Here is a 27,662-nt window from a genome sequence, read left to right on the forward strand (position 1 = left end):
ATAGATGTTGTTATAGTAGTTATGGGCGAACTTCGGAACAAAGTTCATTTTAAGGGGGGAAGAAAGTCATGCCCCGTAATTTAATATAATTTATGAGAATAATTTATGTAATTTAAATAATTAATTAATGGCATTGCTAATAATAGTTGCAAATAAGACGTTAATTAAATAATAAAGTAAGTAAGCAAGTCGGGAATTGGGCTTAGCTAGTAATAAGGCCTTGGGCCGTGTGATATAGATAAGTGGGCTGATTATATTAGGCCTAGTATGAGTATGGTCGGGAATTATTTCGGGATTTAATAATACTATTAATAAGGAGAATAATAATAGATAAAGGTAATAATAATTATAATAGTAATAATCCTAATAATATTAGTGTTATGTAATAATAAAATTAGTAAAGGAAATATGTAGTAATCCTATTTATGGAAAGGCTAATATAATATGTAATAGTAATAATTACAATAAACCTAATAGTAATTGTATTTGTATAATAATAATAATAATAATAATAATAATAATAATAATAATAATAATAATAATAATAATAATAATAATAATAATAATAATAATAATAATAATAATAATAATAATAATAATAATAATAATAATAATAATAATAATATAATTACATAGTTTCCTAATACCGCTCTATATGACCTAGCTTATCACGATAAATAGATGGTATGACCTAATTAGAGACCTTATTCATTCATAAAATTCTTAATCTCACATAAAGAGAGAGGGAGATCTGGACAAGAAAGAAAGGAATTAATTCAGCGTAATTATCATCTCTAGGTAATATCTTAAGACCGTCTCATGTATATATGTTCACCTTCTTATAACTCGTATTATAGACCATCGTGGGACCTAACCCAACCGTGACCTTGACCATTGACCACCATGGTCTGACCAGACCCACCTTTGACCACCATTGACCGTCAGGAGAGGGCCGTTTGAAGGGGTTTGTTATGGGTGGTTGTCATACATGTTTTGTACGGTTTTAACCCTTGCTTGAACGTGATTGACCTAGACCTGGTTTGGGTTGTACCTAAGGTTTTGTCGACCACCGTGGGTGGTCAGGGATGGTTAAAGGTGGTGGCTTTGGCGATGGTTGGCTGGAATTATGAGGAGAAGGAATGGTTGTTCTTTAGTGCGATGGAACCTGTTTTACACCTCTTTTCGTAGCTTGTTTGACGGTTGTTTTTGGTGGCGGGTCGTGCGAGGGTTGTCGGAGTTTTGCGAAAACAGGGGTTCGTTTGTGTTTTGTTTCAACCGTCTTAAGCTGACTGTTGTGGCCTGTGTAGTAGTGTCACGGGGACGAGAGGACCACCCATGGAACCGCCGTGAGTCAGTGGCAACGAAGGTGGTTGCCATAGGTGTGACACGTCTGTCGTGTACCTGTCAAAAATAAACTAACTAAACTAACTATATAGCTAGGGAAGTCAGGTCGATCTCCACAGGGAGGCAAGATATCTGTAGAAGTCCGTCTATTTGGTCGCAAATGGGGGAGGGGGGGGGGGGTTGTTTGATTTGTTTTCTAAACAACAAAGTTTTAAGGGAAGAGAAATAAAGGGCAAGAGCAGTGAAAGCAAGAAATGAGTTTTAAACTATCAGAGAGAGAGGCACATGTCAGGATTTCGGTTCACTACGGTAGTCCAGTGACTTAGCTGTAAATGACTCAGACGAATTAATGTGAGACGGATACGGGAAAGGTCCTTTCGGTCCACTTTCTATCCTAAAATGCCACTAACTTAACTTTCATTTTCGTCAGGGTAGTCTACTGTTCATAGCAGGCCTATTTAGTCAAATCTTTCGATCTAGGATTAATTTTAGCCAGATTAAAGGATGACTCAGAAGCGTGCACTCAACTAAGTCGATAAATACAATTAATATGCTATGGTGACAGAGTCTCGTAATTGATTCATCTAATTCATTCACTACATCGTCACAATCCTACCGCAGATCCCCTAATCCTAACATGAAAGGGGTTTAGCTACTCATGTCGCTAATTAAACTAACAGCAGATAAATTTCCAGCAGTAAACATAATGAAATAATAAGTAAATTGTATAAAAGAGAAATTAGGGCAGAAGAGTAATCGAAGTAACAAGCAATAAAAGCAAGCAAATGATTAATTATTATTAAAGGAAGAGAAAGGAATTACAATCCAAGCGAATCCGGCGTAAAGAACACAAAATCCGAGTGAAATAATCCCAAGAACAAAGTTACTGTAAAGAAGAATAAAGCAATGCAGTCAAGTTTTTGATAAAAGCTAAGTAGTAAGTAAATCTGATGCCAATAACCTAACTAATGTAGGTTTAAATAGGAAAAGTAAATAAGTTTTGCGGAATTAAAACATAACACAGGCTAATTAAAGCCCAGAATAGCGAAACCACTAGATCGAGTGGAATAAAACTACTCGATCGAGCAAAACCTCAGCAGCATCTACTCGATCGAGTAGAAAGTTACTCGATCGAGTAACCTGTCTTTCAGCAACTTAAGGATCGAGTAGATTTCTACTCGATCGACCAACCATGGACGTAAAAACCACTCGATTGAGTGTTAAAACTGCTCGATCGAGTTCTTTGACTTCAAATCAGCTCAAGTCCGTCAACAACTGCCTCATAATCCGTGCCATGACGCTTCCAAACGCAGTATCTCACTCTGGAAAATCCCGTCTCCTCTAAATGCATGCAAAAAGGACGAAAAAGAGTACGATTCCACTACTTTCGCGTTCATTTCTACAAAATGGACAAAATGAACCAAAGTAGGCAATTCGGGGCAAAATACTATAGAAACAGTATAAAAATGCATAGAAATACGTGCTGAAATAGGCTAAAAAGACTATATATTATGCACGTATCAAATCTCCCCAAACCAAACCTTTACTCATCCTCGAGTAAACTAAAATGCAACTAATGGAACGGAAATGATAACTCAGAGCTAGCTTAACTTGTCTACTTGAACCAATTTAATGCGACAAAAACTAACAGTTAAAGCTAAGCAGTCAATACGCAAACGAATTATAAGCTGTTCAGAAGTATAGCCAACCTATCGACCTTGCAAGACCAAGCAATCGGACTCTCTCGTGGTCACTCTTCTCTCATGAAGTAAAGGGTGAATGTTATATGTAAAAGAGAGAAGAAAAGACAGTCACTCACCTAACTGCGACTTACATAGCATTCATGCAACAAAAATAAAAGACAATTCAAGTACTAATGCACACACTCCAACCAATAATGTCCGTCACAGCCGATGGCTTACAAATAATTTGGGAATAGTGAGGTTCAGGTGAGAAAGGCAAAATATGTTATGGAAATGTGGAGGTAAAAGCGTCAAGCTAGTTCCTAACAGGACCATAATAAAACCATCCGAATCTCAACTGACTGAAAAACTAAGTACAAGTGCCCTTCATTTGGCACAAAGCTCACTAAACTCAAACACAATCTCCTCAAAAAAATATGGGATAAAACGGAGGAGTCAGACGGTCACAAACTTCCCTTTTTTAATACCGTCTGAAAGAACTAACTGAAACGATTCAACTTTTTTTTTTCAAACTTTTCTTTTTCTTTTTTTCTCACGTTTCCAGCTTCTTTTTTCATTTTTTTTTTCTTTCTTTCTTTCCTTTTCACGTTTCTCTTTTTTTTTTCCAATTCTTTTTTCATACTCCCTCCTTAATTTTCCAACAACTCCATACAAACGAGATACGGGCCAAACTGCATACGGAAACTCATACCACAAAAGAAATACTAACTAGCTTGACTAGGCAGGCTTAGTTTGGGATGTAGCTAATGGGTCAAAAAGGCAAGTTTTGGCTTATGTGGAGCTGAATGGGTGAAAAATATAAGGAAAGGGAAATTTGCAAGCACCTCCCTGCATGTGACACCAACCACAAACCCGAATATGTGCATTTGACGAGAAATTGAATGTCATAAATGTGCAAAAATGATGGACATGCTATGCAAGGAGTACTACTCTCAATTCCTAATGAACTGGTCATGAATGTCACCAGTTACTGGCTCTAAAACTCAAAATTTGTGAAGTAGTTTGCCAATTTATCAGGTCAAGTCTACACGGTCAGCTATATTTAAACAGAAACTCGTAGATTATGCGTAGGACAAAGCTAAAAACTATCAATAAAGTGCAAGGCTCAAGTAAAATGACAAGTTATAGTGCATTGTCATCATGGAAATCTACCGTTCCGACTCAACCTATATGCAAAAATAAACGTGAATATTTTTTGATTTTTTGAAATTTTCTAATTTTTTTTGGATTTTTTGATTTTTAATGAAAATAAACAACAATGCAAGCTGAAAAGTAAACGTGAATGCAAAACAAATGCAAATGCAGACTCAAAAGGATGCAATACCCTCCCCAAACCAAAACGGACAACGCCCTCGTTGTCCTCCAAAGATACACCAAATGAGATATATACGGGGAACGGGAATATACAACCAATAAGAAATAAAAACAATAAATAAAAGGAGACAAAATAAAAGAGTAAGAGATACATACAAAATACGAACTTCCCCAAACCAGCCAGAAAACTGGGGAAGTGAGTAGACCAGTAGCTACTCGTCGTCGTCGTCCTGTCACGGATCTCCTCCACCCTGAACTCCGGATCTCTCTCCTCCTCTGCTCCTCAGCGCGAGCTCTCTCCACTGCCACCTCTGGGTCCTCGTCCTCCTCCTCGTTAGCAGACTCCGGGTACCCCTCAGTTGGGAACCGGAAGAAGGAAGGGTGTGGCCAACCCTCTGGAATCGGACGGTGTCGGCACAAGTGGTACTCGTACAAAGGGTGTAAAGTAAGAGCCAAATCCCTCTCCATACGAGCCTGACGCTCTGCAACCTCAAGCAACAAACCGTAAACGGCGCCCTCTTGGTCCATGACCGCGGGCGCCACAAAGGGAGAAGGTGGTACGAAAGTAGCCGGTAAGACCGGCTCAGTCTGTGTCTGGTCAGTGGGAGTGGGAGTAGGAGTAGAAGTGGTAGTAGTAGTGGGAGTAGGGGTCGGATCGGGAGTAGCCGTGGAAGGCTGGGCACTTCCTGAAGGTGTGGACCCCTCTCCAGTCTCAAGACGCCGCTTCTTGGCGGCGGGTGCAGCAGGAGGTGGTCGTGGCTGAAGTGGAAGGAGAAGGTGAGGTAGTGGTGGCAGTCGGGCGCCCCTAGTAACAATAGGAAGGGGATCTAGACGGGGGAGAGTGTCACAAGGTAAGTCAACAGACAAGGAGCCGTCAATCTTCCAAGTCTGGTAGTCTGGGGTCAGCCAATGCTGAGAAAGCATGGCATCCAGACTCAGTAGCCTCTCTCCCGCGAGGTACTGCAAGTCACGAGGCCAAACCGGGAAGAGGCGACGGGCAAGAATGGTGGCTATGCCACCGCAAGCAATAGTTCCCGTCTCCTTCAGCCCTTGGCTCTGAAGGTACTGGGCGGTCAAGTAAGCTATGTTGAGGGTAAAAGGACCCTCGCAGTCTATGTTCAGGTAATCGCCCAGGATGGAGAGCTCGGTGTTTGTCATGTTGTTCGGCTCCTTTCGGCCGAAAATAGTGCTCCCCATCAGTCTAAGGAAACAACGGACAGGGGGGAGGTGGACCTGATGGAGCTTTCGCTCCCTAAAAGTGGTCTGGGCCAGGCACCGCCAAAGCTGACGGTGGACCTTCCTAGGGGCAGCAGTCTCGCCCGTAGAGGTAAGGCCAAGTAACCTACCAAACTCCCCTAAGGTCATCGGAAAGGTCCGGTTAAACAACCGGAAGGACACTGAAAGATTGGTGGGGTCAGCCTCGTATGCCCCGGAGGAGAAGGTAAAAGAGCAGAGAAACTCAAGGCTCAGCTCTAAAAAAGTACGGCCGCTCATAGTGATGAGTCCGGCCATCCCCGTGCCCCGTAGTAAAGTACAAACCGACTCGTAAATGCCGAGTCTCTCAAGTGCTGATTTCTCTAGAAATCGGGAAGGTACATGCACACAGCCTAGCAGGTGATAAAATTTCTTACGATGTAAAGCGTTAACGAAATGTACCTGCGGATAATCTGGGTGAGAGTCAAGGGAAATGTCCCCTGGTTTGTGGCCGTGCCGAAGTAGAAGGAGCGGCGTGAAGTAGAAGCGGCCAGTAGAGGTGACTGGAGTCGGCGTAGAACGAGATCCCCATCTCTACGACCCCGGCCTCTGGAACCCGAAGTAGTAGCCTGTGCAGTGACGGTGTGAGGGACCAGGGCTGCTCTAAAGGCAGCTGTGGCTGCTGGCGAGTCCACCACAGGTGTAAAAGTGGCGGCTGGTGTAGAGGTAGTGGCTGCTGTGGCCACCAATGAAGAGAAACTAGCAGCAGTGCTAGCAGTGGTGATGGCCGTAGAGGAAGTGGCAGCCTGAACTGAGCTAGTAGCAGAGCTAGCTGGAGTAAAAACTGTACCTGCAGCTGAAACTAGGAACACTGGGGCTGCAGTAGTGACTAAAGTGGAGGCAGTGGCAACAGCAGGGGCCACTGTTTCGGACAGAGATGGACTAGAGGACGAACTAGTAGAGGGTAAAGAGCTAGAATCCATCCTGTATACAAAGGGTAGGGGGGTATGATAAGAAAACAGCGGCTAAAGGTAGCTGAACAGCACGAAAAACCAGCAGAAATAACATGTGAAACCCCCTACCAGTCGAAAATTTCGACTTACAGCACACAATTCCCAACAATCCTCAAAAATTTCGAGTCACAGTAGGCAAACAGCGATAGGGAACGGGAATAGCAGTTAACAACAGTAGCAAGTAACAACAACTGAGGTTAATTAAATCATGGCAGCATATAAACCCGTCTGATAGTCGAAAATTTCGACTGAAACAGCCCTAATCGCGAAAATCGTGTAAAATTCGAAATAAACATGCAACATTAAGCGAGGAAAGGGGATAGATCATCAAGCAAGATAAGTAAGGGCCAAAAAAGACAAGTAAAGTCGAAAAATTCGACCAACAATGGATATTCACTCCCTAATTCCAATTTTTCCTCATAAAAATCAAAATAATCGAAATTAAAATGCAAGGAGGGTGTAGAAATCACTTACTTGATGGGAAAGAACCTACAATATGCAATTAATCTTCAAAGAACAAGCAAAATAAGCGATTTTTTCGATCTCAAAACCGCAAACCCTAACCCGCGTTAAAAACCGTGAAGATGAGCACAAATAAAGGGGAAATTATGGGGCTTTGAAAGATTAATAAGCAAGAAACAGATTGTAGGTGGCGAATTTGGAGATTGGGCAAGAAAAATGGGGATTTGGGGATGAATTGATCGCAAATAGGGGGTGTTAGACGAAAAATTGGGGTTAAATGAAATAGAAAACAAAAGTAAGGAGTTTAAAGAACAACTCCCTGCGTCCCTTTTGCATTTTCATTCGATCGAGTGGTTTTAAACCACTCGATCGAGGACTTTGGTGATCCATCTGCTCGATCGAGTAGAATTCTACTCGATCGAGAAGTCCCCTTTTATGCTTTATTCGATCGACTTGAAGAAGTGCTCGATCGACCATATTTTCACTCGATCGAGTACAAAAAGTACTCGATCAAGCTCTTTTCTCGCGTAAGCTCTTGAATTTCGTCAATTCTTCCCTTGGAATGCGTAAAACTTCCCCAAACCTGCATAAAAACACGTGCAAAAATATCCCAAAATACCAAATACGCATAGGAACAGTCTATAGTCTTAAATCTATGCTAAAAACAGTCTATAAACTAATTGTCCTAATTAAACGCAATAAAAGAAATTCAACGGAAATTCAAAAATTATTTATTACAAGGTGTTACACGGGGCATTTCCCCGCTCAATTCCCAAAGCAATTCAGTAGCCCCTGGGAGGGATCCTGACTGGAGGACGTCACCTCAGCAACATTGACTGTCCTCTTCAACTTCCATGAGCTTGATTTTGAATCATTCAATACAGTAGGAGGGGAATAGTTCAAATCGACATAAGCACGAACTTTCCTCATCCTTGCTCTTCTATCACCGTCTTTAGCATCCTTACTCCCAACTTAATTGACAGTGATTACACAACACCCTTTAACAGCTTCTTCAATGCTTTCATCTGTACCTGCATCAAGGAAAACAGACGAACTTTCCTCCTTTTCGCTCTTAATCTGAGGCGGATGGGTAACAATAGCAGCACAATACTCCAAATTTTCATCCGGAGTGTCAATAGTAGGATCAATAGAAGAGAGGGCATTGCACGGCTGAGCTTGCATGGGAGCCCTCCGGAACTTAGACTAATGAAAAATCAGCTCCTCGTCCCCTACCTGAAAGGTCAAAGTCTTACCCCCGACGTCTATTACTGCACGGGCAGTAGACAAAAATGGTCTCCCTAAAATAATAGGGGTGTGTGCATCTTCGGGGATGTCTAAGACAACAAAATCAACGGGAATAAAGAATCTTCCGATCTGAACAGGTACGTCTTCTACTATACCTAGTGGCCGTGATACACTACGGTCGGCCATCTGGACTGTCATGTTGGTGCAACTCAGCTTTGTCAAACCAAGTCTCTTAGCAAGAGACAATGGTAAGATACTCACGCTAGCGCCTAAATCGCATAGCGCGTTATCATTTAAATAGGTACCGATATGACACGGAATCGAAAAACTACCCGGGTCTGACTGTTTAGGAGGTAACTTATTTTGAAAGAGGGCTGACCCCACCTCAGTTAAAGCCACGGTCTCACTATCACTAATATTCCTCTTGCGCGATAAAATTTCTTTCATAAACTTAAGATAAGAGGGTACCTTTGTCAGCAACTCGGTGAATGACACAGTGACTTCCAAGCTTTTCAGAAGTTTAACAAATTTGCCGAATTGTTGATTGGCCTTGGTGTTCTGCAGACGTCTCGGGAAGGGAACCGTGATAGGTATCTCGAGTCCCTCGTTTCTCTCTTCCAATGTATCTTCCGGTGCAAGTTCCGTATCGTTTGGACGCTTCTTATCTCTCGAACGAGGTCTTTCCGGTGATTTATCGATTAATCGAGCACTAGCAGGCTCTCGAATAATCTTCCCGTCATCAAAACTACTCGATCGACCAATATACCCATTCGATCGAGCAGTTTCTTCTTCAACATCACTCGATCGAGTGAAACTTTCACTCGATCGAGCAACTCCATTTTGCTCTTCACTCGATCGAGTAGAAAAACTACTCGATCGACCATTTTCGTCGCGAAATCTGCTCGATCGACCACAAGAAACCAGTCGATCGAGCACTTTCTTCGCTGTCAGCTCATTATCTTCGCCAGAACACCATTCACCATCAGTTATAGCCTTCCTTGGGTCTGATTTTTGCATTTCCGGTCCCTCATATGACCGACCGCTTCTCAGATTTATGAAATTTACCGTCTCGTGTAGATTCTTCTTATTTTGAGTCGGTAATTGACCCTGCTTTCTTGTGGATTGATTAGTGGCTAATTGGGCAACTTGAGTTTCAAGTGCCTTTATGGACGCATCTTTCTGTTGATCACTCAATTTCCACTGCTTCGTGAAGGCTTGCACTTAAGCTCACCAATTTCACTCACCCCATCGGAAGATGATGCACCATGGTTAAGAGGAGTAAAGGAAGGAGGCTTTTAAAAGCCTTGTTGATTCTTGTGTGGAGGGACATAAGGCTGCTGCTGGTGCGGAGGAGGAGTAGGATTGAGCACATTTTGGCTAGTCCACCACAAATTGGGATGGACTGCCCCTTGATTATTGTAATAGGAACTTCCTCCTTGCCTATATTGCTGAAAGGCAAGCACTTGTTCCTTCTGTACAAGACAGCCAACAGCAGTGTGGCCATCATTACCTCCACATCTCTCACATGAAACAGTCTCTCCCCTAGTAAGAACATGGACCGTCTGAGGCTCCCCAGCAGCTTGTAATTCCAGCTTGTCGAATCTAGCATTCATGGTCTCCAGCTGAGCCAAAATCTGCTTATTAACTGCATGAACTGTTCTAATCCCATCCCTCGGGTTTCCATAGTCAGCACTGTGATTCGCCATCTCTTCAATAAGGGATCAAACCTTATCATCATCTGTATTCTCCTGGAATCTTCCACTGGATGCCGCATCAAGTATAGCCCTTTGGTCATCATACAGCCCATTGTAGAACTGATTAGCTAAAAACCATGGGTCAAAACCATGGTGAGGAATAGACCTCACCAACTTCTTGAATCACGACCACGCCTCATAGAAACTTTCATCGGGAGCCTGTCTGAAACTGGTAATCTTGGCCCTCAGTAGATTGGTGCACTGTGGAGGGAAATATCTCTTGTAAAATGCAAGAGAAAGAGACTCTCAATCTGTAACCCCAAAAGCAATGTGTGTGGTCCAAGTCGATCGACCACTCCCCGGGCCGAGTCGACTAAAGAGAAAGGAAATAGAACCTCCTTAATCTTATCTTGAGTTACCCCCTTAGTGGCGGGGATAGTAGAACAGTAATCTGTAAAGACCTCCATGTGCTTCCTCGGGTCTTCACCAGCCACATCTCTACAAATATTTCGCTCCACCAGATTAATATAAGAAGGACGGATGTCGAATGTATTCCCATCCTCAGTCTGGAGATTGAAACCTTTCGGAATAGAGGATGCTTTAGGCACTGAATGACTAGAAAGTTTAGGCATCTTTACTGTAGAAATCGGACTGTCTTCCGCGAAATGAGAATGATCTAGCTCTGGCTCGAAAGTACTCAAGTCTTCCTTTCGTGATTTTCTCTGCAGACGAAGTCTATGCCTGAATAATCTTTCTGGCTCTGAATCAGCTGAAACTAATTCAAACCTGTCTGACCTGGGCATAAACAACACTGAAAGAAAATGAATAAGAACGCCTCAAGGAATAAAAATTCCCGAGACGGAAAATAAACGAACGAAAAAAAAGGGCAATTGCCTCCCAACGGCGCCAAAATTTGACACGTCTGTCGTGTACCTGTCAAAAATAAACTAACTAAACTAACTATATAGCTAGGGAAGTCAGGCCGATCTCCACAGGGAGGCAAGATATCTGTAGAAGTCCGTCTATTTGGTCACAAATGGGGGGGGGGGGGGTTGTTTGATTTGTTTTCTAAACTACGAAGTTTTAAGGGAAGAGAAATAAAGGGCAAGAGCAGTGAAAGCAAGAAATAAGTTTTAAACTATCAGAGAGAGAGAGAGAGGGACATGTCAGGATTTCGGTTCACTATGGTAGTCCAGTGACTTAGCTGTAAATGACTCAGACGAATTAATGTGAGACGGATACGGGAAAGGTCCTTTCGGTCCACTTTCTATCCTAAAATACCACTAACTTAACTTTCATTCTCGTCAGGGTAGTCTACTGTTCATAGCAGGCCTATTTAATCCAATCTTTCGATCTAGGATTAATTTTAGCCAGATTAAAGGATGACTCAGAAACGTGCACTCAACTAAGTCGATAAATACAATTAAATTGCTATGGTGACAGAGTCTCGTAATTGATTCATCTAATTCATTCACTACATCGTCACAATCCTACCGCAGAACCCCTAATGCCAACATGAAAGGGGTTTAGCTACTCATGTCGCTAATTAAACTAACAGCAGATAAATTTCCAGCAGTAAACATAATGAAATAATAAGTAAATTGCATAAAAGAGAAATTAGGGCAGAAGAGTAATCGAAGTAACAAGCAATAAAAGCAAGCAAATGATTAATTATTATTAAAGGAAGAGAAAGGAATTACAATCCAAGCGAATCCGGCGTAAAGAACACAAAATCCGAGTGAAATAATCCCAAGAACAAAGTTACAGTAAAGAAGAATAAAGCAACGCAGTCAAGTTTTTGATAAAGCTAAGTAGTAAGTAAATCTGATGCCAATAACCTAACTAATGTAGGTTTAAATAGGAAAAGTAAATAAGTTTTGCGGAATTAAAACATAACACAGGCTAATTAAAGCCCATAATAGCGAAACCACTCGATCGAGTTGAATAAAACCACTCGATCGAGCAAAACCTCAGCAGCATCTACTCGATCGAGTAGAAAGTTACTCGATCGAGTAACCTGTCTTTCAGCAACTTAAGGATCGAGTAGATTTCTACTCGATCGACCAACCATGGACGTAAAAACCACTCGATCGAGTGGTAAAACTGCTCGATCGAGTTCTTTGACTTCAAATCAGCTCAAGTCCGTTAACGACTGCCTCGTAATCCGTGCCATGACGCTTCCAAACGCAGTATCTCACTCTGGAAAATCCCGTCTGCTCAAAATGCATGCAAAAAGGACGAAAAAGAGTACGATTCCACTACTTTCGCGTTCATTTCTACAAAATGGACAAAACGAACCAAAGTAGCCAATTCGGGGCAAAATACTATAGAAACAGTATAAAAATGCATAGAAATACGTGCTGAAATAGGCTAAAAAGACTATATATTATGCACGTATCAAGGTGGCTGCTGGTGTTGATAGGGGTTGGAGTTATTATTGTGTCGAGAGTGTTGTTGTGAGGGTGTCATGGTGGTGTTGCTAGGGTAGGATTCTGGTGGTCGTGTGGGGATGTGTCTCCAGTGTCAGGAGAGTGGTTGGTCAGATCAGCATGTGGTGGTCACTGGTGGCCGTGAGGGTGGTTAAGTGTGAAGGTGTTGTTGTTTGTGTCCGGTTTTGGGGGACTGTTTAGGGCGTGTGATTAAGGGTTGCAGAGGACGGTTTAGCTGGTGGTAGGAGGATGTCGGAGTGCGTCGTAGTGCAGGCAAGAGGAGGCAGGCGGTGGTGGTGTCATTGGTGGTTGGTAGTGTCGGAAGAAGGCGGTTAAAGGATGGGTGTTGGACACGGTTTTTGTCGTGTATAATGAGTGTGTATGTGGGTTTTTTTTCACGTGTTTTGTCATTGGTGGTTTGGGTTGTTTCACGTGTTTTGGGTGTTTGGGTATTTGGGTTGACTTGTTTAAATTATTAAGACGCGTTTTTACGTAATAATTTGTACGGGAAATAATTAATATAATTAAATTATAATCGAATAAATTAATATAATGAATTAATAATAAATAATTTAATTATAATGTTTATGTTGGGTGACGGTTTGTGAAGAATTTATAATCGGGTTCGTCTGCTTTAATTATTTAGAGCGCTTTGAGCTGCTTAATTCGATTTGCTTGCCAGGTAGGAAACTACTCAATCTTGTCTTATTTCTAATATTTATAGAAGATGGATTAAATGTATGTTATGGTGAATTGGTGAAGGGTGAGTTTAACTGTTTACAGCGATCTATTATTATCTTGCTAGATTTTCTATCTTATGCTATTATTCTATATCATGTTGGTTTGGTTATATTACTGAGACTGTCATTATTATCGATTGTTGTTGGAGCTGGGAGATGAGTTTTGTGTGAATCCAGACTGTGTGTCCTGGAGTATGACTGTGTGTCTAGAAGTGGAGTATGACTGTGTGTCTAGAAGTGGAGTACGACTGTGTGTCTAGAAGTGGTTGTGTGCCTTGTGGTTGTGTGTCGTGGGGCGAAGTGAACGGAATTGTGGTGGTAGAATTTATTTGTGTATCAGTAATATTGCAGGTTGCTATATTCTTATTCATTGTTTAGTTTCCTACTCAACCTCGTGGTTGACCGTGTATTCGTGAACAGCTGTGATGAACCATAATGGGGAGCGGATTTGACAGGTACTAAAGATTAGCTGACTTGGAAGCTCATGGGAATGCGTGAGGACTTGGCCAGTTTACCTAGAAGTCTAGACCACATGGATTATTTGGTCACTTTATTTATTTCCGCTGCGAGTTGTATATTATTTTATATTAAGTTTTAGTTTCGTTAATTGTAATAAACATGCAATCGTTAATTTTTAATTTAAAATACTTTGGTTTGTTGTAATTTGTTATTCACTACCTCGGAAAACCGAGATGGTAACGCTCTCATTTACTTGGGATGTATAGCTAAAGGCTCCTGAATAAATGGGGGTGTTACAGAGATGAGGGGCGACCCTCGATTTTTTTGGTATGGTGGAGCAAATGGAACTGCGCAGGAGCCCAGCATGCTTAGTTCTAGGGGAGGCCATTCTAGGATTGGACAATAGGAAGGCGAACCGCGAACATCCGTATCTTGGGAGTCTTATTTACAGGTAAGAACCCGTTTTCCGTCCTATTCGGCCGTTTTTCTTTTTTTTTTCGGTTTTTTTCTGCCGGTTTCGGATACTAACTCTCGTCCCCTTTTTGCAGATCTGGCTAATGGAAAGGCTGCGGTAGATCGAGCCCCCAGTTGACGTGACATGATATCGCTCCCGATCAATTGTGATGAGAATATACATGGTGGACTTCACTCGAGTATGCAATTATTGGGAAAATAAACTGAAGAGTGAAGGTGGGCCCTTGATTAGGTGGATTGTGCCATGGTGGCACCTTAGATCGGTGACTGGAGTACCGTCTTTGGATCCAACACGGTTAATTCGCGTTCCCGGCTTGGAATTCACGGTCTATTCTTTTCCGGAGAGATTGATGAGGCAAATGGGCCTAAGACATAAAATCCCGAAGCTAGACACCGTCCCTCAAACTGCCTTGGCGCATACTTCGGAGTCTTGTTGAGAGTGGGCAATTCGTTGGGCCCAAAGGAATATGTGGTTCATACCCGTTCTGGTTGGCTCGTTATGGGTATCTGACTTATAACTGCAGTGGAGGAAAGCTAGCACCCCCGAGGAGCGTGAAAAGCTAAGGAAGCACGAGCCTGTAGACTATAAGATCCGCGAAGTGGCGAAGGAGAACCAAAAGTACTTAACTGAGGAGGAAGAAAAGGTCGGATATCGGGTCGTCCGTCCGTCGAAGAAACCAAAGAATGCTCCTGCCGAGAAGATGGTGGTGGATCGAAATGGGAAAGCTTGACCGCGAGAACGACCGTTAGTGATTAGGTCGGAAATAACGCAAGAGCATCCCGCTCGTAGTCGAGACAAGAAATGTGACAAAGGAGACAAAGGGAAAATGGAAGAGTAGCCTTAGTCATTTTTAATAGTATTATTTATTATTTGAGTTGTAATAAATGGCGGGGTTTTAGAATCCTAGCCTAGCATTGTAATTTTCAGCATTTTTAATTTATATGTATTTGATGTATTATTATTATTTAAGGAGTAATGAATAAATGATTTATTAGTTAATAAACTTTTATAAATTTTCTTTATTTATTCTTGTCGAATTTCAAATGCAACATACAATGTCCTTCTATTTACATCTTGAAATGACGGGTTGTATTATGTAAAGGATTGCCTACGTATTCAGTAGAAAAAATGAAATCAAACGTTGTACGTAGTTCGAAAAAATGTAAAAGAATAAATGGTCTTAGCAAGAGCTTGTAATAAACTTAGAAAAAAAAGCGTGTGCTTTACTTACTCCTAAGGAGACGCAATTCAATTTATTTGATGATATGAAGATGTCAAAATGTCAAAACGCAAGAGCGAAATGTCATAAGCTTTTTTAGCGAACCAAGGGCCGTTTTTTATTTCGTGTCGCAAGAGTGACACGTGTGTCACGCGATGCGCGTTTTATCCTATTCTAAGGGTAGTACCGCTTCAATTGGTCTAGGTTAGTCGGATTAGAAAACTCATTCTCGTCTAGGTCTGTGATCTTAACCGCACCCCCTGAAAGTATGGACTTGACCAAAAATGGTCGTGCCCAATTAGGTTTAAATTTTCCCCGTGGATCGACAGGTATCTGACTGACTTGAGTACTAAATCCCCTTCGTTGATATTTCTGGGTTTGACCCATTTATTAAAGGCTCGTTTGATACGTGCCTAATATGTCTGCACATTATGTAATGCACGTAGCCTCCATTCGTCCAAGAGGACGAGTTCATCATACCTATCCCTATTCCATTCAGCTTCTGGGATTTGACTTTCGAGTAAAATGCGTAGGGATGGGATCTCTAGCTCTACTTGTTGTACAACTTCCATGCTGTAAGTCAAATAAAAAGGAGTAGCCCCAGTGGGCGTCCTAACTGACGTGCGATATCCGTATTACGCAAAAGGTATTTTGCTGGGCCAATCGTGATAATTGACGATCATTTTCTTGAGGATCGTGACGACATTTTTGTTAGCTGTCTCTACCACGCCATTAGTTTTAGGTGTATATAGTGAGGAATGGTGATCTTATATTTGGCTAGCAATTGTTCAGCTTCGGTCTGAAAATGTGACTCGTTGTCACTGATGATTTCATGTGGGCAACCATATCGACAGATTATATTGGTTTGTATGAACTTTGCCATATGTTTGGCTGTAAGGCTAACGTAAGATGCTGCCTCGACCCATTTAGTAAAATAGTCGATAGCTACTAAAATAAAACAATGACCTCCTGTCTCAGTTGGAGTGATTTTCTTGATGATGTCTATTCCCCAAGCAGAAAATGGCCAAGGATATGTCATGGTATATAGCATTGAGGGAGGAACATGTTGCACATTCCCGAAGATCTGGCAATTATGACAATGCCTGACGTATTTAATGCAATCTGACTCCATTGTCATCCAGTTATACCCTAGACGCATAATTTTCTTTCCCCTCATAGGTCCACTAATGTGAGGACCGCATTCTCCATCGTGATCTTCTTCCATTACTTTATGTGCCTCTGAATGATCAAGGCAACGCAAGATGACACCAAGTGGTGTTCCTTTGTATCACTCTCCCTGCATGAGGAGGTATTGAGAGGCAAGTAGGCATATGGCGCGTTGTCCCCTCTTATCCATATCTGGTGGATATGTACCATTAAGTTTGAAATTTAGAATGGCCTGGAACCAAGGTTCCCCTGGGTTTTCCTCTTTTTCTGTAAGGAAGTGTACATAGGCTGGCTCTGAGCGCCGTTTGATGCACAAAGGCATTTCAACCATGTTGTCTGGCATATTAATCAAGGATGCGAGTTTTGCAAGAGTGTAGATACCTCATTTCTGCACCTCCCGCAAGCCACCTGGTGATGATTGGGCCGCATGTTTGGTACGCGGAACGATTTATAATAGTTTATACATTTATCGTCAAGTGATAGCTCAAACACTTGTGCCTACCTCATAGTCGTCATTTACGCGCCGATACGGTCGTTTTGACATTAATTAGAGTACATTTGGAGTCCGGGTCAAAAACCGTCTTCATTTTCTAATAACCGTTTAAAATGCCGAGTCAGAATATTCTGGAATGTTCTGGATATTTCTATTCCATATTTTCAATCTTTTAATCTCTTTGGCAAATTATATCCCGGAAATATTATATAAGATATTAAGGAAATTGAGATCAAACCGCAATTCCATAATAGAAACGCGGAAATCTTTCTTCCGCAGGAGGAAACCACTTGGGAAAGGATGCAGCAGGTGTTGCGCCTCTTCCAAGAGACGCAGTGGCTGCTGCGCCTCTTCCCCGGTTCCTTTCTGCGTATTTTCAAATCTTTTCGAGATTCACTTCCAAAGTTTCTACGAAACCCTAGTTCCTTCGTGTGATTAATATAAATAGAGACCTTCGGTCCTCATATTTCTCACGCGAGTGTCCGCCCTTCTCTTCTCCCTTTGCATTCTAAGACAACGCTCTTGCTTTTTGGCGTCTACGTGCTTGAACTTTCGACCACGTAAGCTCGGATCCTTCTGAGTACCAGCCTCGTTTTGGATGACCGACCAATTTGACCAACTCCAAATCAATCAACTTTAATCAATCTTGTTTAATTTCCTCTTAGAGGGCACTTTCGTCGTACAATCGAGTCGAGCATCACTAAACGTTAACTTAGTCAATCTCGTTTCGTCAAACATGTAAGTCTGAGGGTGTAAATCCCATCTTTATTATTGTACTTTATTTTTTGTAATCATTATTGTAAGGTTTACGGCGAAAACACATTCAAAACCGATTTATAAAACCTTGTTTCAAACCCTTTTTACGGATTAACAGGAGACAAACATCGAGAAAGGACGCAGCAACTGCTGCGCCTCTTCGAAGGGATGCAGCACCTGCTGCGCCTCTTCCTGAGGTTGCCGCGGTTCCTGCTTCCTTTCTTCTTCCTTCGTCTTTTGTTTGTCTGTTTGTTTTGTTTTGTCTTTGTTTGTTCATGTTTCACTGACACGATAATTCTAGTATAATATCTTTAACATGTAATTCATTATTAATTAATTCATCTTTTTAATCCCGACTTAAATCCCTTATAATTCATATTTGCGGGTTTTCGTCGTTAAAACCAATTCGGGTTTTTAGAGGTTCGATTCATCAATATTGTGTCTCTGGAATTCATCATTGATATATCTTCATCTGTTTATTATCATTGCCGTCATTAGTTCGTCATTAGTAACCTAATTAACCTAACTAGTTTGTTAATTTGTATCATTAATCCCGTAATTAACCTTTTTATTTATTTAACCTAATTGATATGTTCTAGTTAGCTCTTATCCATGTTTTATTGCTTTTATGACCCAATCACATGTAAATAATATGTTAAACCACTTCTATCCGAGTCAAATATAATTAATCGAGCATTAAATTCACCAATGAATATTAACAACACGCAATTCCGGCTTCACAGCCAGAATTCAGGTCAGGAACAGACGCAGCAACTTTTGCGCCTCTTCCAAAGGACGCAGCTCTGTTGCGCCTGTTCCGGGTTGAATTCTGTCTCTGACCTTCCATTGTTGCTTTGACCTAGTTATTAGTTTACGTATTAATTAACTATTACTCGTATTATCACTAATAATCTGTTCGTTAATTTGTTTATTCCTTCTTTTCTCAAACCATCCGTTTTAAATGTATTTTCGACGTAAATCAATTAATCAATTGTAATTATTGTAATTTTCAATTATTGCATTTATTTATTTACCGTATTGTATGATTTATTACTTGTTTTCACATGTAATTAACCTAATTTCCTACTTTGACCCAATTGTATGATTAAATTAATTGTTCACTGATACGTGCATATTCTATACACTTTATTTGCAGTTTTGGCACGTATTTCCATGCGTATTTGTTAGCTTAAAGCTATTATTTCTCCCGAAACGGTTTACTTTGCGATTTCTATGATTTATTGTAGGAATGAGTGGAAGTGAGCTGAATCAAGCCTAAATCGTCCTCCGGAGGCAACTTCAGGGAAGCTTGGAAGAAGGGAGTTCTGACTCACTCACTTTGGGATGCATGCATTGGAGTGAAGTGGCTGATTTGAAGACGAAAGGAGGTTACTGCACAGCTCAGTTGGTCGAGCGACCAAGCTCTTCAGTCGATCGACCGTGGAATTTCAGCAGGAGCTACTGCATTGTTTCTGGGTGGTCGATCGACCATGCTACTCAGTCGATCGACCAGGTTTCGCAGCTGTTATTGATTTTACGTGTTAGACTTTTAAAAAAGCCCAATTGTAATTAACTTTTTGGCATGGTTTATCAGTAGAACAGATGAATAATTTAGGTTATGCTTTTCATTAGAGAGGAACTGAAGTTTTAGATCTAGTTTTTGGGGAAGAAAGGTAGACTACGGATTGCAATTCAATTGCCTTTGTTCATCAATTCTTAGTAAGTTTTAATGCAATTTCCATCTCCATTATTTCTACTCAATTTAATTCTTGTTATTATTAGTTTTATTCAAGAAATTCAGTTTTATTCTTTTATCTTAAATTCAATTTCAATTATGTCAATCTCGTTCCTTGCCTTCAATTTCGCAATTGTTATAGTTTTAATCATGCATAGCTAATTTTATTGATTTGTAACGAGGTGAGCCATGGCGTAAAATAGGGTCGATTTTATTAGTATGATTTTCTTCCATATCGATCTTGTTTTCTTTTGATAAACCTTTTTACTAGATTGAAAGATTAGTAATTTAAGTTATCATTAGATTGGAATTTCCTTTGAGCGAAAGCTTTGAGAAATTCTTGGGAATTAGAAGACCGTAAGGTTAATTTGAGCATTGATCGAAAGGCTTGCTCATATTTCCTGAGACCGTATTATAGGACCTCTGCTACCTTATTGACCTGACCTTAGCCATGGTGAACCGAAGTTCCCGATCTTCTTTTTATCTTGTTTGAGAAATTTCTTATCTTGTCAATTAGTCTTTAGAATCAAACCAATTCAAAACCCCACTTAATTGTTACTTTTATAGACTGAAAATAGCAAACAAAATTGATCTTGTCTCTCTGTGGTTCGACTCTTACTATCACTAGCTATAGTTTTAGTTTGGATTTATACATTTAATTTTGATACAAAACGACGGTATCAAATTTTGGCGTCGTTGCCGGGGAGACGGTGTAATTCTGTTTGCTTTATTTTTAGTTTATTTTTCTTGTCTCAAGGAACTTTGGTTCCTTGAGGCCGTTGCTTACTGTAACACCCCCATACTCCAAGTGCCTTACCAGGACCACTCAGGTATAAGGATGCTACCATCTCGGTTACCCGAGGCATGATAATCATAAGACAATGAAGAAACATACTTTATTAAACAAGTTAAGTGATTACATAACAAAACCAACTGTAAGCAAAATACAACTGCTCTCCAACTATAAACTAACTGAAAGGAACTGTCCTAACAAACACAGCGGAAGACTAAAGACTACGATATGTGATGACTCCATCCCCAAATAGATCCCACGCGTATCCAAGATATACCTGCCAAGCACTGCTCACCACCCCCGAATGGATCACCACAGTTTTTAAAACATTTAAACGGGGTCAGTACTAATCACACAATTCACCATATATATATACAATAAGATAAACAGACAGCTTAACCGTCACACATACACAACCAACCAACTCCAATCATCTCAATCACTGACTGTCCACTGGACCAGCCCTGCCAGTGGGGGACCGCAGCCGTACCCACCAAATCCCCGCTCCACATAGTGAGCGATAACCCTGTCCATTAATGTGCACATCCCCTTCCGTGGCGGGTTCCACGAAGGGCGAAACTAGGGCGTGAAGCCACTCCCGCAAGTGACTCCACTCAGCCGAGAACGCATCTCGAGAACCATAGGCAACCAATCACAATCACAATATCAACAACCGTCTGAATCTATCAACAGTGTACAATCACAATCACAGCCGTCACAATACAATTACTATATCAAACAATCAATCTCAACACATCAACAATCATCCCATTATGGGACTAATACTGAGTAGGAAATCCTACCTGGAAAGCAACACAATCATCAGACGATCTAGCAAATTGTCTCAAAACCTCTCCTTTACAAATCCTTCTCCTATCACATAATCACATAATCACAATCTAACCTTAACAAATCATAAAAACCCCCAATCCCAAAATTAGGGTTTAAACAAAGTCAACCAAACGCTATAAAATTGGTATGTAGGACTTACCCTTGACGCAAGGAACACTATGATGCAAAGAACAATGAAATCCGACACCTCTAGCTCCGGGATTTGCTAACGATACGATGACAGACAAACTACGTAACTCCTTTTCTCCTCACTTAGGTTTTAGAACATATAAAAGAAACTAATAAAAGTGACGGACAACCTTTTATACTTATCTCGCATCATTTAACAAAACCCGACAAAACATCCTCAGAAAACCGGCTACTCGATCGAGTACCCAAGGTACTCGATCGAGTACCCCCTACTCGATCGAGTACCCCACTACTCGATCGAGTACCCAACAGTCGAAACTATTTTAAAACGCAACTCACCCTTACTCGACAGAGTAAGGCCTACTCGATAGAGTACCTAAAGACTTATAAATACGGAGTATTACAGTCTTCCCTCCTTAAAAAGAACTTCGTCCCCGAAGTTCAACCCATACATAAAAACAACCATACTAACTCGACCAAGACACAACAACATAACTAAGAACTCAAGAACTCGATCAAACATAAAACATGAGCTTTTAACACCCACTCCACCAACTATGTTTACTTCCCTAACATGACTCACGATATCGTATCCACCACATATATATCTCTCACGACACCAACTCCATACATAACCAACTACCGTCCTCTAACGCTGCTAGCTCCATAATATCATCCACTATCAAATCCAAAATCAAGACACTCATAGACATCAAACGGAATGTTACATTCTACCACCCTTAAAAGGAACTTCGTCTTCGAAGTTTAGTCGCACTCATAATCTCATCATCCAACTGTCAACACTACCGAAGTATTCTCGCATTCCTAAACGTCCGTGACCTTTTAACACTATCAACCACAACATATACAAATCCATATCTTATGCTACACCAACACTCTACTTCCAAATATACTACCATATGAACAACCATCAAAATCTCTTTTATCGCATCCTACTCCTCTTAAGATAAATGTTACGTCCTCGTAACCTACTAATACTATATCCTTAGTTATATCTTCTCATTATTCCCATCATCATCACATGTCATAGATAACCACCTATACTCTAAACACTCGCCATGCATGTATCCAAGGCTCTCTTACTTAAACAATTGTCATACTTTAATTCACTCGTCACACCACCTAACCTATACCTCAAAATCTTTATCTTAACCCAAAACTTCAACTTTTCCACATTTCCGCAACATGACATACCTCTCTATATAAACTATATGAAACTCCCATCATCAAAAGCATAACTCACGATCCACACTTGTTACGTGCACTCATTCCAGACCCTCAAGTTCTTTCCTTCATTACCGCAAAACTCATACATAACTTAATATGACACTAATTCCCCCAACACCCTACACTCACTGTCCCAACAAAAAGTTTCTGACCCGAAACTATTCATGCCCAGCACAAGTGGTCGATCGACCACCAACAGCAGTCGATCGACTGAGGTTCCTGAAGAAACAGTTTCTGACCAGAAACTGTTCACGCCCAGCATGATTGGTCGATCGACCGAGTTCAATGGTCGATCGACCAGGTCTCCAGTGCAGGACGCAAATCCGTCAACTAGTTTGCATGATTCTACACTTATTGATGGTTTGACGGAGGTTTTAAACTTACGAAATCCAAAGGTTACTGATCCTACGGCCAGTGTTGCTGTCCCGTATCCGGAGCGTTTAAAGAATACTAAGCTGGAGCGCAAGTTTGTTAAGTTTTTGGAAATGGTCAAGAATCTCGAGGTAACAATTCCTTTCACTGATCTAATTACCCAGGTACCCTCTTACGCTAAATTTATGAAAGACATTTTGAATCGTAAGAGAAATTTTCATGATGATGGTAATGTTGCTTTTGTGGAAGAATGTAATGCTCTTTCGCAAATTAATATACCACCTAAATTAAAGGACCCGGGTACTTTCTCTATTCCTTGCACTATAGGTAACCACGAAATTGGAAAGGCCCTTTGCGATTTAGGGGCCAGTGTCAGTGTCATACCATATTCTGTTTGCGAAAGGCTAAATATTGGTAGACTTAAGGTGACCGATATTACCCTTCAGATGGCAAATAGATCGACTCAGAGACCTTTAGGAGTCTTAGAGGATGTACTGCATTCGAGTGGGTAAGTTTTTTATTCTGTCGATTTCGTTGTTTTGGACATTGCAGAGGACAGTCAGATACCTATTATTTTAGGTAGACCATTTTTACATACAGCTGCAGCTGTAATAGATGTCGAACGCGGAATCATTACCTTAGAGGTACGGGATGACACCATTGAGTTCAGTCTTGCTCGTAAGGCTACTGAACCTGCTGATGATGATACATGTTATTCTATTGATATTGTTGACAGGGCTGTTAATTATAACTAGAGGGAATCCTTAGCCAAGGATCCCTTAGCTGATCTAACCCGTTTAGATGAGTGTGCGGGTAATACAAATGGAGGATGCTTTGAGGAGCCGGATGCTTTGGTAGCCTCAATGGAGAGCTACGAGCTCACAGAGGAAGAAGATGAGATGCTCTTGAGCCTGGCCAACGAGAATTTGGTAAACACTTGCTAAACCATTGAAGCCGATTCTGTCTCTGCTATAGAGGTAAAGGTGCCAGAGCGTAAGCCACTTCCTCCTAATCTTAAGTATGTTTTTCTAGATGATACAGAGCAGTATCCAGCTATTGTTAGTGCTAAGCTTAACGATGACCAGCTTTCTGCTCTGATGTGTGTGCTTAAGAAAAACAGGAAGGCTTTAGGTTACTCTTTGGATGATATTAAGGGCATCAGCCCTGATATTTGTATGCACAGGATAGAGCTGGAGGAAGGCCATAAGCCTTACAGATGCAGGTCAAGGCAAGTTGAACCCGAAGATGCAGGAAGTTGTTATGGTCGAGGTGATGAAACTACTAGATGCAGGTATTATTTATACAGTTGGCAACTCCAAGTGGGTTAGCCCAGTTCAGGTAGTTCCGAAGAAAGGAGGGACTACCGTGGTTAAAAATGAAAAAAATGAATTAATACCAACACGAGTTGTGACAGGGTGGCGGATGTGCATTGATTATAGACAGTTGAATGCCGCCACCAAGAAAGACCACTTCCCCCTCCCTTTTGTTGACCAAATGACTGAAAGACTTGCTTCTAACAAATTTTTCTGTTTTCTAGACGGATATTCGGGTTCTTTCGGATCCCTATTCATCCGGATGATCAGAGTAAGACCACTTTTACCTGTCCACAGGGTGTTTTTGCGTACCGCAGGATGCCCTTCGGATTGTGTAACGCCCCAGCTACCTTTCAGAGGTGCATGATGGGGATTTTTTCTGATTATATAGAGAATATTATGGAGGTATTTATGGATGATTTCTCAGTTTATGGTAATGACTTTGATCGTTGTTTAGCTAACCTTGATAAAGTCATGCAGCGTTGTATTGATGTTAATCTTGTTTTAAACTGGGAAAAATGGCAGTTTATGGTCAATGAGGGAGTTGTGTTAGGGCATTTGATTTCTGATAAGGGTATACATGTTGACAAAGCAAAAGTGCAGGTGATTGAGCAATTGCCTCCTCCCGTGAATGTTAAAGGAGTGAGAAGTTTCCTTGGTCACGCTGGTTTCTATCGGTGTTTCATTAAGGATTTTTTAAAAATTGCTAAACCACTTACACAATTGCTCCTTAAGGATGCTGTCTTTGAGTTTAATGATGAGTGCCTTTTAGCTTTTAACAGGTTGAAGGAGGCTCTTGTTTCTGCACCAATCATTCAGCCGCCTGATTGGGACCTCCCATTTAAGATTATGTGTGATGCCAGCGATTATGCAATTGGTGCAGTTTTGGGACAGCGGAAGAATAAAGCTTTGAATGCCATATATTATGCGAGCCGAACTCTGGACGAGGCTCAAGTCAACTATTACACCACTGAGAAGGAGTTTCTAGCTGTAGTTTTTGCCTTAGATAAATTTCGGTCTTATTTGTTAGGTTCTAAGGTTGTTGTTTATACTGACCATGCAAATAGACTCTCTTTCTTAAGAAGGATGCGAAGCCGAGGCTTTTGAGGTGGATACTCCTTTTGCGGGAGTTTGATTTGGAGATCGAGATAAGAAAGGAGCGAGAGAATGTGGTGGCTGGCCATTTATCTCGTCTGCGGTGACGAAAAGGGAGGATTCGTTACCTATTAATGATTCTTTTCCCGATGAGAGTCTCATTAGCTATTACTACTTCAGGGTCTTATCCACCTCCGTGGTTTGCTTGATTTTGCTAACTTTGCTGTGACAGTAAGATACCACCGAGCTTTCATGGCGCGAGAAGAAGCGGTTCGCTTATGATGCTAGACAATACTTTTGGGATGATCCTTATGTTTTCAAGGAATGCGCAGACGGTCTTATCCGGAGATGTGTGCCTCAATGGGAGGTGAAGGATATCCTAGAAGCTTGCCACTCTTCTGCCTATGGTGGTCACCATGGTCCGTCCCGGACTGTGGCTAAGGTACTCCAATCTGGTTTTTATTGGCCAACTTTGCATGCAGATAGTCGCAATTTTGTTGCTGAGTGCGATGCTTGTCAAAGATCGGGGAATATTTCCAAGAGACATGAGATGCCACAGGTAGGCATTTTAGAGGTTGAGATTTTTGATGTATGGGGCATTGATTATCAAGGACCTTTTCCGAGCAGTCAAGGTAATAAATATATCCTCGTAGCTGTAGATTATGTGTCCAAATGGGTAGAAGCCATCGCTACTCCCCATTGCGACGCAAAGGCCGTGATTAAACTGTTTAAAAAGATTATTTTCCCTCGCTTTGGTGTCCCTAGAGTTGTCATTAGCGATGGTGGAATGCATTTTAAAGAGAAACAACTTAGTGCTTTATTGACTAAATTCGGTGTCTAACATCGTAGAGGTTTGGGGTATCATCCCCAAACTAGTGGTCAGGTTGAGATTTCTAACAGAGAATTGAAAGAAGTCTTAGCTAAAGTTGTTTCTAAATCACGGAAAGATTGGAGTCTTAAGTTATATGATGTCTTATGGGCTTATAGGACCGCGTTTAAAACGCCAATCGGGATGTCACCATACCGATTGATTTATGGTAAGACATGTCATTTACCTGTTGCGTTGGAGCGTAAGTCTTGGTGGGCTATATGTGATTTGAATTTGGATCCTAACCTCTCTCGTGAGAAACGCATGACACAGCTGAATGAGCTGGAGGAATTTAGGCTGCTGGCCTATGATAATGCTAGGATCTACAAAGAGAAAATGAAGCGCTGGCACGACAAGAGGATCATTAAGCGCGAGTTCCATATTGGCGATAAGGTACTCCTTTTTAATGCTCGTATCCGTCTATTTCCTGGTAAGCTGAAATCCAGGTGGACTGGCCCTTATACGGTCACAGCAGTTACAAAGTTCGGATCAGTTGAACTGGAGACCTCTGCTGGAGAAAGGTTCAAAGTTAATGGCCAATATGTGAAGCATTATCACAGTGCAGACGATTTCATTGGGCAGGTCGAAGTACTATACTTTGACCCAATTTTAGAAGCTATAAACTGAGGTAAAAAGGTCGTGTGGGACCTCTTAAACCAGCGCTAACCGGGAGGCAACCCGGCTTGTAAATTTTTGTAATTAGGATCTTAATGGTTTTATTTCATTTGATTTGCATTAGGAGCTTTAGTTATTTCCTTTTAATTAGCAATTCCTTGGTTTGAAAAAATGTGCGCCTTTGAGAATTTTTGCAGGAATTTATTTTATGCAAAGTGCGTAGGGTGGTTTACTGAATTTTCATGAGAGAAGAACAGGAAATTGAATTGCAAAAATGAATTTTTGACGATTTTGAGTTTAATTGCCAGCGTTTGCGGTCGATCGACTAAGTTACGCAGTCGATCGACAGAGGAGAAAAAGGCAGAGGCTAATGTGTAAGGGAGATTGGTCGATCGACTGGGTCATATAGTCGATCGACCACCACGCGACAACCAGAGAGCTGCATAAGGGGATCCTGGTCGGTCGACTGGGCCTGATAGTCAATCGACCACCGCACGAATCAGAATGCAAGTTAAAAGGGAAGTTTTATTTCATTCTTCATTCATTCTTTCACTTTCATAAAATCAAAAATCAGAAGAAAACCCTAGTTTCTTCCCCTTCCTTGCGATTTTCCTGCAAATCCCCCTTAATCTCGATTTTTCTTGCTTAAATCTTCAAGTTCTTGTCAAAGGTATGTCTCTAATCTTCTTTTAATCCTTTATTTTCGATTCTCGCTGCATTTCTATGCCCATATTTCGAGCCAAGCTACCTTTTGATCGAAAAATCGATTTGGGGAAATCGATTTCAGGCCAATTTCTTTCGACTTTTATGCTTTAATTGCCTTTGCTACCCTTTCCCCTTGATTTTCGAGACAATTTAGCAACTAGGAGATGCTTATAGCCTTTTTCCCCAAATTTTTCGAAACCCTAAATTCATGTTCAGTTCTGATTTTGTTT

The 27,662-nt window shown here is 41.1% G+C and overlaps 1 non-coding gene across 1 annotated transcript; it reads left to right on the forward strand.

Annotated features, from left to right (window-relative positions):
* The first annotated feature begins 10,114 nt into the window (after nt 1–10,114).
* On the forward strand, nt 10,115–10,221 carry LOC141621080 (small nucleolar RNA R71). The gene has a single exon (XR_012532097.1). It is a non-coding gene; the product is annotated as a small nucleolar RNA R71 (small nucleolar RNA).
* The last annotated feature ends 17,441 nt before the right edge of the window (nt 10,222–27,662 follow it).

Source organism: Silene latifolia, chromosome 1 (assembly GCF_048544455.1).
Source record: "Silene latifolia isolate original U9 population chromosome 1, ASM4854445v1, whole genome shotgun sequence".
Classification (NCBI taxonomy): Eukaryota; Viridiplantae; Streptophyta; class Magnoliopsida; order Caryophyllales; family Caryophyllaceae; genus Silene; species Silene latifolia.